Source organism: Cynoglossus semilaevis, chromosome W (assembly GCF_000523025.1).
Source record: "Cynoglossus semilaevis isolate Cse_v1.0 chromosome W, Cse_v1.0, whole genome shotgun sequence".
Taxonomy (NCBI): domain Eukaryota; kingdom Metazoa; phylum Chordata; class Actinopteri; order Pleuronectiformes; family Cynoglossidae; genus Cynoglossus; species Cynoglossus semilaevis.
This window is the reverse complement of record NC_024327.1, coordinates 10,789,092-10,798,524: the sequence shown is the minus strand read 5'-3', so window position 1 is coordinate 10,798,524 and position 9,433 is coordinate 10,789,092. Positions and strand designations below refer to the sequence as shown.

At 39.5% G+C, this 9,433-nt stretch overlaps 1 protein-coding gene and 1 pseudogene across 3 annotated transcripts in view; one reads left to right on the top strand and one right to left on the bottom strand.

Annotated features, from left to right (window-relative positions):
• The window catches only part of LOC103397179 (transient receptor potential cation channel subfamily M member 3-like), a 17,248-nt pseudogene extending 8,728 nt beyond the window's left edge, over nucleotides 1-8,520 (bottom strand).
• Nucleotides 1-9,433, top strand: part of LOC103397188 (glutamine--fructose-6-phosphate aminotransferase [isomerizing] 1-like) — a 561,006-nt gene that overhangs the window by 376,662 nt on the left and 174,911 nt on the right. The gene's annotated exons all lie outside the window — the stretch shown is intronic.

The window sequence follows — 9,433 nt, the reverse complement described above, 5'->3', positions numbered from 1 at the left end:
TCTTGGACTTGTCCGTAGCATATGTCTGCGGCTGTAATTCAAAAACAAGAGAGCATTGCAGCAGAAAGGCTTGACAAGTCCCCAGATCACCATCATAATGTTCAGGTGCTGGAACATAAGGCTCTCTGGGCAGATAAGATGGCATCACAGGAGGTGGACCAGGAACGGAGGGACTCGGACTAGTTGGAACTGATAGGAATGGGGCAGCACTGAACTGACTCTCAATTCTAGACATAGTAATGGTCAGACCTCTCAAAGTCTCCACGATTTCTCGGAGCACACGGTCATGTTGTTCCAACGAGGGTTCCTTGGAATGCAAGGGCTCGGCGGAGATCCGGGGAGGCTTGAAGAAACTCATCCAAGACTGCTGGGTCAAAATCAAGGTCAGATCGTTCTGTCATGATTTAAACCGGTAATGACCCAAATGCAGGCTCAGACGACGTTAAGTGAAACGTTGAAACAAGGATTTATTTTCTAATTCAACAGGAATCACAAAGAACAATAGTTTAAAGTCAATCTGGACATTAGCTACCATGGTGGCTGAACAAACGATCTGACCACCAGTGGGAGAAAGGCCAGGGTTTTTATGCCGTCAGAGTGATGGGTTGATTGAAGGCAGGTGCTGAGGAACGGCAGGTGTGCTTCAGTGATTAACCAGGCAGAGTCAGGGAAATGTGCCACGCCCACCACACGGACAGAGACAAGTGCACAACACAAGAACGGGGAAAACACAGGGAAACACAGGGAAACACAGGGAACGACAGTCACGACTGTCATCGTGACAATTTCCTGAAGAAAAAAGGGAAAACAATTGGTCCAACAAAAAAAAAAAAAAAACAGCTTTGGGGTCAAACTCTTTGACTACAGCTTTGATTGAGTTTGTCCATCAGTGCAGCAGTTCTAATAACCCTTGTAAAGTGTGGATAAAGGAATAAACAGCTCCTACTTGTGGACGCCCAATATCTTCCTACTGCCAAGGTAGCTGTATTAGCTTGAAATAAAATGGACAGTACTGACAGCAAGTGAAAGAAACACAGGTACGTATGTGACCTGTACAAACTTTACACTGCTCTTTCCTAATATCCAAGGTTCAAGAACTGATTCATGTTGCATAGAACTTGTAATAATATTTTGAGCATGTTCAAAGCTGTCAAGCAGTCTTATCCCTAGGTTTGCCTGTGTTACAGCCACGTTTGTTGGAAAAAAGTTTGGTTTTTTTTGGACAAAATGTTTTCATATTTTTAATTACTCAATGTACTTAGTGTTGAATACAGGTGGCGCTGCCTTTTAGCACAACATACTGTAATACTGTAGAAGATAACTGATGCACAACAAAATAAGAGAGACATGCTGACACATGAACAGACAGACAAGACAAAAGAAACACCCAAATTAGCTAAAAAAGGTTCTAAAAACAAACTGTACATTGAGTCACAAGACCACAGCAAATAGACAAGACTTCATTGTTTGCAAACAAACAGGAAGCATAACCTTGCTTTATGCTTCTTTTTAGCAAAGGAATGGACACAACTACAGGAAAAAAAAAAACAATTATCGCAATTTGTTCTCAAAATATATTTAAACATTGCAACAATGTTTTAAATATATTGTCACACATGTATGCATTATCTTCATTCAGCAATGGCAGTTGATTACTCTGAATTGTCTGAAATGTATCCAGGATACAGCGTATGTTTTTTCCATCAGAAATGGTTCAGTTGCTGTGGCTTAACACGAACGTGTTCTTCATTTTTGTTTGTTTGTTTATTTGTTTGTTTGCCTTTGAGATGTACTCTTGTCATGCTCTTCAGTGTTTAACCCTTGTGCGGTCCTTCGCATTTTTGTACACACCTTTTGTCCTTGCAATGATTTTCATCTTGTCCCAGAATATGAGTATTAATGAATATGAGGAAAAGTTGGCACAAGTCATGCAGTACAGGAACATGCACACTCACGCATACTCACGCACTCTCACACACACAGACACAGACACAGACACAGACACAGAGACATATTGGGTCTAGGTGACCCGGGGGTCACCTAGACCCAATATGTCTCTGAAGGAATTCCCGAAGGAATTTACAAGGGTTAACTGTTTCACATGATGCAGCCCAAAGACAGAGAACTGAAGTCATTTTTCCTGACTATGAGAGGTGGTTGATAAGTCAATGTGTTTTAATTCATGTTGAATAGAAATGATTGATGCTGATTATGCTGGTAGAAGAATTTTGGCCTTTACTGCAGTGAGCAGAGAGAGGGTAGTTATGGTTGAGGTGACAGATGGACGGTGTTTACATGGTAGGGTCACTTCTTCAAATCCAAATGGATGAATGTTAGGAGAGAATTAAGGCGAAGAAACGTCAATGAAAGACCAGTTTTTACTCTCATCCTTTGAACATAGATACACAAATATTACATATATATGCTGTATATTTACAAATATTTGACAAGTGCCCCTGCCATGCAACTGTGCCATTTGCCAACCAGTGCCAAAATAGTCAGGAAAAAGTCTCTTACATGATGACGTCACCTCAGGTCACTGCCCACTTGTCTATGATCCTACGGTAACAGACTTCACTCCAAACTCCCAAAGTAATTAACCTTATTTAAAGGTACACTGTGTAGATTTTACCATAATTTAGCAATAAACGTGTGGTTTAGTTGAGGACACGTGACTGTCTTCAGTTAATAACCAATCACATTAATGTATTTAGTTTTATATAATAATATCAAGTTCATCCCATTCCCTCAGAGAGACAACCAACACCTGATGTGAATGAACTTTTTGTGTTCCTGTTTGATTCTAATGGAGTAGTGTATAAGGGTTCAAAGGTCATACAAAGTTGTTTCCACCCAGGAACTTTCCTTTATGTTGTTAGACTCCTTGCAGATTGACATGATAAATAAAATGAGTGTGATGCCAACATTATTTGATAGTGTGTTTGTTCATTTTTTACTTTCAGCTTGATGTATTGTTTTTAACTTCAAAAGCAAGTAGATCCAGAACTCATTTGACCAGAGAGTAACCAGATCTAGACCTGAGCTCTTGAGCTCAGATGAGCTCAGACCAGTAAAATCAACGCCTTTTCTGAACGTTACCTGTCAACCTACTATTTTAGAAACTTGCTATTATGTCTTTCTTTTCCTTTGTCATCAATTTCCCATATTTTTTAATTGTATTTATCTATTTATTGTATTTAAAGGGTTCTTCTAAAATTACTTTGCATCTTAAATATCAGTTTCTACCAAAATATTCGAATTCCACAGTTTCTCGATGTCAGCGTACCTTTGAAGAAAATACTAGCCGTAATGCTGATAATGTTCAGTAAATGACCCGAGAAATGGAAGGATGATGAAGGGGAGGTAGGTATGCTGATGTGGTCTGTATCTATAAATTTACTGGGGTTTTGGTGGGATGGACCATTGCTACGCCAGCTTCCTTGAGTTCAAAAGTAACTTTCGACCAGCCAGAGTTTTTCATTCAGCCTGTGCTGTAACTTCCATCCATCCATCCATCCATTTCCATCCGCTTATCCGTTACCGGGTCGCGGGGGCAGCAGTCACCACCCAAATCACATTGCACCGTACCAACCCCCCCAAACCTTCCTGTGGGTGGTGAGTCCACTGGAAGGTATTAACCGCCCTAACCGGGATTCAAACTTTCCCAGGAGGTGAACCCTGGGGTTCCACACCAATGACAGAGACATTGCCTCTGGGCCAAAGCGCCACTGCTGTAACTTCCTACTATGCTTATCTGAAACAAAGAATGAAAACATTATCTCAGATCTCTTCTCTTTGGGTCACTCCTAACAGTCTGTACATGTACAACAGTATTCAGACAGAAGAACAGCAAACAGATGACATTTACACTCAAAATCCTCTTCTGTTTTTTTTCTCACATTTTACATTTTTCACTAGACTGAATAAAGGACAGAAAAAAAATCATTTTTAAAGAAGACTTCAACTTAAGCTCTGCTAAAACTTAGCACTAGTGATTGGTCGAAGGCTAAATTGGGGCATGAACGGGAAACAAAAGGTCAGTTGTGTCAGTCAACTTGTCAGTTGTAGAATTACTTACTTCCCTGCACTCAGTGAGGCTGGTTTTACAAAAGCCTGGAGTCTGACCTGAAGTTGAAGCCTCCACAAACAGTTGACATTGTATTTTACACTTGAGGTACTTCCACAAAACAAAAACCATTCTTTGACCACTATATTGGACTTAACTACATATATTGGACATAACCATGGAGTGTTGCTTATACATGGTTGTTTCCATGAAGAACTGAAATTTAGTTCTCTACTATACTTTGTCACTGTCTGTACCACTTGTCAGTTTCCATGTCTTAAATGTTCTATGTTAAATGTAAATTACCCTTCTATTACAATATAGTTTTCCACAGTTTTATGATGTGATTACTTTAAATTTAACTTCTGTCTTCATGTTAACTTTGGTAAGAAGTACTTTTCTCTCTAGATAAAAAACAGAACAAAAACAGTCAGTACAAATGATATAAGATATTAATTAAACCCTGCACTGAGTTCTGTGTATTCTGTTATGCTCCACAGTCCAGAGTTAAAATAATATTTACTCAGCAGAATCTCACACTCTGGCTCTGAACTTACAGTCAATCTAGTCAGCGAACACTTCTCCGTAGATCATCCAGTAGGGCATGAAGAAGATGTTTCTGGCCAGCATCCAGGATGGATCTTCATTTGGGTTGAGGATGGCTTGACGGGCCACCCCGAAACTCATCAGCACCACCAACATGATGACAAAATACATCATGTCGATCATCTGAGTGAGAGAGAAGAGCAGAGGTGAGTGATGACAGATACTGACAAGCTGTGACTACAGATGACATAAAAGAGAATGATTTGTTGTTCCTTTTCATATTTCTTAAACTAAACATTACAATTGTTTCAATGATTAAATTAGGTTAATCCAGGGTTCTTCAACACCAACAGAGCAGCTTTATTACTTTATCACCAATCTATCTGTTGTTTATCACAGCCATTTCTGTGGGGCATAATCACTGACAACATTAATCATCACTCCTTCTATTTCTACCTTCACACACATCAACCTGTCTGACTCTTGTTTCACCTCCACTACATTTTTTGCATATTCTTCCTTTAGGATCACTACTACTACTACCTACTCCATTTCTCTTCCCATCTGAACCATGATAAAACAGTCTGTAGCCTCCTCCAATGTTTCTAGCCTTGCTGCCCTTCCACCTAGTCTCCTGCACATAAAATGTCTACTCTTCTTCTCTCCATCATATCAGCTAGTTCTCTACTTTTCCCTGTAATTGTACCGACATTCAGAGTTCCAAACTTCAGACCAACACTTCTATCCTTCCTCTTTTCTCCTCTTCTTCTCTGTCTTCAACCAAAAGTAGTCCAGTTTCCACCAGTACCCTGTAGGTCAACAGCAGTTGGCAGTCGTTGTTAACCCGGGCCCCGACAGATCCGGTATGGAAATCAATTTTTTTGATACATATATTTGATTTGGCTAAAGGTTTTACATCGGATGCCTTCCTGAGGCAACCCTCAACATTTATCTGGTCTTGGGACCGGCACTATAGGAACACTGGCTTGTGTACCCTAGTGGCTGGTTTATTTTTCAAAATCCTGAAAAAAAAAATATTGTCCTTACTGTTGGAACTCTGACTCATTAATAGGCAAGATGTAAAAAAGATCATTCTGATCTTAAAATTAATTTCACCAATACTCTACTGCTTCACAGCACAATGGCCACAGGAGGGCAGTCAGACCTCAGAAATGAGACAATACATTCAATTGTGTGGAGGGATTTTTGAGAATTATGTGACACAATGATGAATGCATTTCATACCCTCCGTGTAGAGAGGCTGCCACACGGTGAGTGAAGTAAATCTTACACCTGTGTTTTCTCTTATCGAGTTTACATTTGTTTTGTTTTGGAAATGTCTTTTTCACACATTCCTTTTCACCAGCCCGGGACTTATTCTTCTCCTTCCGCAGCAGTTTCCATCACTGCTTCCACGCTTCTCACTATAAGCACTGATTTAATGGTTTTAACCCCTGTCCATCTGCTATAACACTGATAATTGAGCTGTGTGATTGTTGGAAGAATTTAATTTATTATCATTGCTTCATGCTGTACTGTCGTTTTAAGGAACTGTTTGCTTCTCATATTATAATCTAGTGTGCTCAAGACTGATGGAGAAATTACCAGACACAGCCACACCCACATTCACACCCACCTTCTTACTCCATACCCATTCATATACTCACACACGATCACATGATATGTAATCTGATACTTTTGTAAACTAAATAAAAGAGCAGAGGAAGGGTGCAGGAACTTGGAGTTGATGAGGAAGCTGCCAGCAGAGCAAGCTGCACTCTCCCCTTGCAAGTAAAAGATCCAGACGTCTTTTGTGTTGTTACTTTGTCGTCACATATGTTAGAATAAACCTAGTTGTCACCATCAACAGTGATGGGGACAAAGAGTCTCTGTGAGAGCTTTAACAGAGCTGTCAAAGTCCTGATGAAGCCAGAACAGAAGGTTTATTAAGATCTTCATCCTTCTGTGGACCTGTGGTGGTGTCGACAGATGTTTAGCATCAGGTACAATAGAGCTGAGGAGAAGGAAGTGAGAATTACTGAATCTCTTCTCCGCACTATTATTTGCACTTTACTCACTGCCTCCACACTCCGCTTGTAGAGCAGAAAACAGCCGCAGATGCTGTTTTTTTTATTTTAAGGTTTATTTTGAGGCAGTTTTCAGAATATGTGGATAGACACAGCAAAAATAGCCACAGCTGGAAGCCAAACAAGAAGAAGATCTTCTCAAGGCATTTTGCCCAAATGGTGTGCCCCACAAGACAGTACACTATTAAATCTCCCAGTGGATATTTGGACAGGAAAGCGGAGCAGGAGAACATAGGGAGTTTGATTTGTTTCATTAGCTTTCATTGAGGATGTGCAGAAGTACTTCAGCCATACGGCGAAAAACATCATAACAAAAAGACCGTACAAAGAACATGTTGACACATCAGTGTCCTATTAGCTTGAGGCAAGGACAGGAGAGCTACTTAACCCAAAGAGCATCTTTCTCACAGCAATCATTTTGACTTTATTGCTTTAAATTTGAAAAAAAAAGCTTCATTATACAAACTTTAATACTACAAGTGTATTAAAAATAAACATGAACCTTCACTAATTTGATATATAAAGTTCCACATCCTTTTACAATTGTAATATGTAAATTTACAAATAATATAACCTTATCTCTTAAACTGGAAAAATATACATTTAAGAAATTCTGGGTAAAATGGGTTGCTTTTATTATTTTTATTATTATAATAAAAAGTATCAAAGAGACTTTGTAGTATAAAAGAAACAAAGTAAAATTTAAAAACTTAGAGATGTCAAGCTGCCAATTGATAGCTGTGAAATTTATTTTTTTGTTTGATTTAGTTGTTTGATTTTGTAAATTTGATTTAGCAAAATCATGTTTGTATATTAATCCATGCATCTTCAAGTAATTCAATAATTTATAAAAATTGATTTAAATTTATTTTAAGTTTATGTATATGTATGATGTATTTGGGTGTGTGTATGTATGTAAATGTAAATATATATTCAATGAAAATTATTGCTGCCAGTATGAAGGGATACGTGGAGTTTTATGTTATATGTACAGTATATGTATATGTTTTTATGTTAGTATTGATGATGGAAGGACTGAATCAAATGCTAAAAAATAAATGAAAAAAATAAAAAATAAAAATATGTAAAATATATCTGTGATAAAAACACAGTGTACCTCTCTCATCTTCTCGATGCCGTTGGTGAAGATGTAGACGATGACAATCCACTCTTGAGGCGACGGCCACAGGTTCATCTTTACTAGGACTATGTAGTTGAACAGCATGAGGTCACGTATGCCAGCTCCATGCAAACACAACAGTAGAGGAAAATCAGAAGGCTCGTGGCTTTGTGTGTGTGTTTGTGTGAAGAAATCAAGTTCAGTTCCCTCTGTGCAGACCGCTGTAAAAGGGTCAGTAAAGAAAAAATAAAAAGGTGAAACTGCTTAAACACTGAGTGAGTGAGTAACTGACCCTGATTAGACCTCTGTTAAATGCAGTTTTTCAGATCTGATAATAGAACTGTGATGTCAAGACACCTGCTCGCTGTGCCTCCATATTACCCATCTGTATCAGCTGTATCTATTTAAATCCAGGTCAGCTGTCCACTTTCATTTTGCCTGCACATATTTGTGGAGCGGGGCGCAGTAGTCTGGTAATGAAGGAATGTACAGACCTGTACATTGGGGAGACCAAACAACCGCTTCATAGGCGCATGGCCTAACACAGGAGGGCCAACTCCTCAGGACTGGACTCAGTGGTTCACATTAGTTCAAGGACAAAACACACTCCTTTGAGGACAACAATGTTTTGGCCAGGGAGGACAGATGGTTTGAGCGAGGGGTAAAATAAGCCATTTTTGTCAACCTAGAAAAACCATCACACCCAGAATATATATTTGCTGTACTCCCCATCACCAGTTAGAACTGAAGAAGCCTCTTGGATGAGAGATCTTCTTTGAGAAAATTTCACATCCAGTTGCTTAACAGAACTCTTCAACCTTGAACATCACAACAGTACACAACATAATATTTGAACCTCAATTTGTCAAGTAAAAATACACAAGCTTCAAGGTTTTTACCTTCCATCTGAATTCTGTTCGTTACACAGACTATTATACAGACAGTGTGTGTTTATTACTGCAAGCTGTAAGGACATTTTTGGGTACTAGGGTACAAAACCAGCCACTAGGGTACACGAATCAGTGTTTTATAGTGCCTCTCCCAAGCCCGGATAAATGGTGAGGGTTGCGTCAGGAAGGGCATCAAGCGTAAAACTTGTAGCCAAATTTAATATGCGAATCACTAAAACAATTTCCATACCAGATCAGTCGAGGCCCGGGTTAACAACGACCGCCAACAGTGCCATTGACCTACAGGGCACTGATGGGAATTGGGCTACTGTTGGTCAAAGACAGAGAAGAAGAGGAGGTGAAACGAGAGTCAGACAGGTTGATGTGTGTGAAGGTAGAAATAGAAGGAGTGATGATAAATGTTGTTAGCGGGTATGCCTCACAGGTGGGCTGCGAGTTAGAAGAAAAGGAGAAGTTCTGGAAGGAGATTGATTGGATGATAGAGAGTATCCCCAGGGGAGAGAGAGTGGTGATTGGAGCAGACCTTAATTGTCATGTAGGGGAAGGGAACAGAGGAGATGAGGAAGTGATAGGTAGGTTTGGTGTTAGGGAGAGAACCTTGGAAGGACAGGCAGTGGTAGATTTCGCGAAGAGAATGGAAATGGCTGTGGTAAACACCTATTTCCAAAAGAAAGAGGAACACAGGGTGACGTACAAGAGTGGA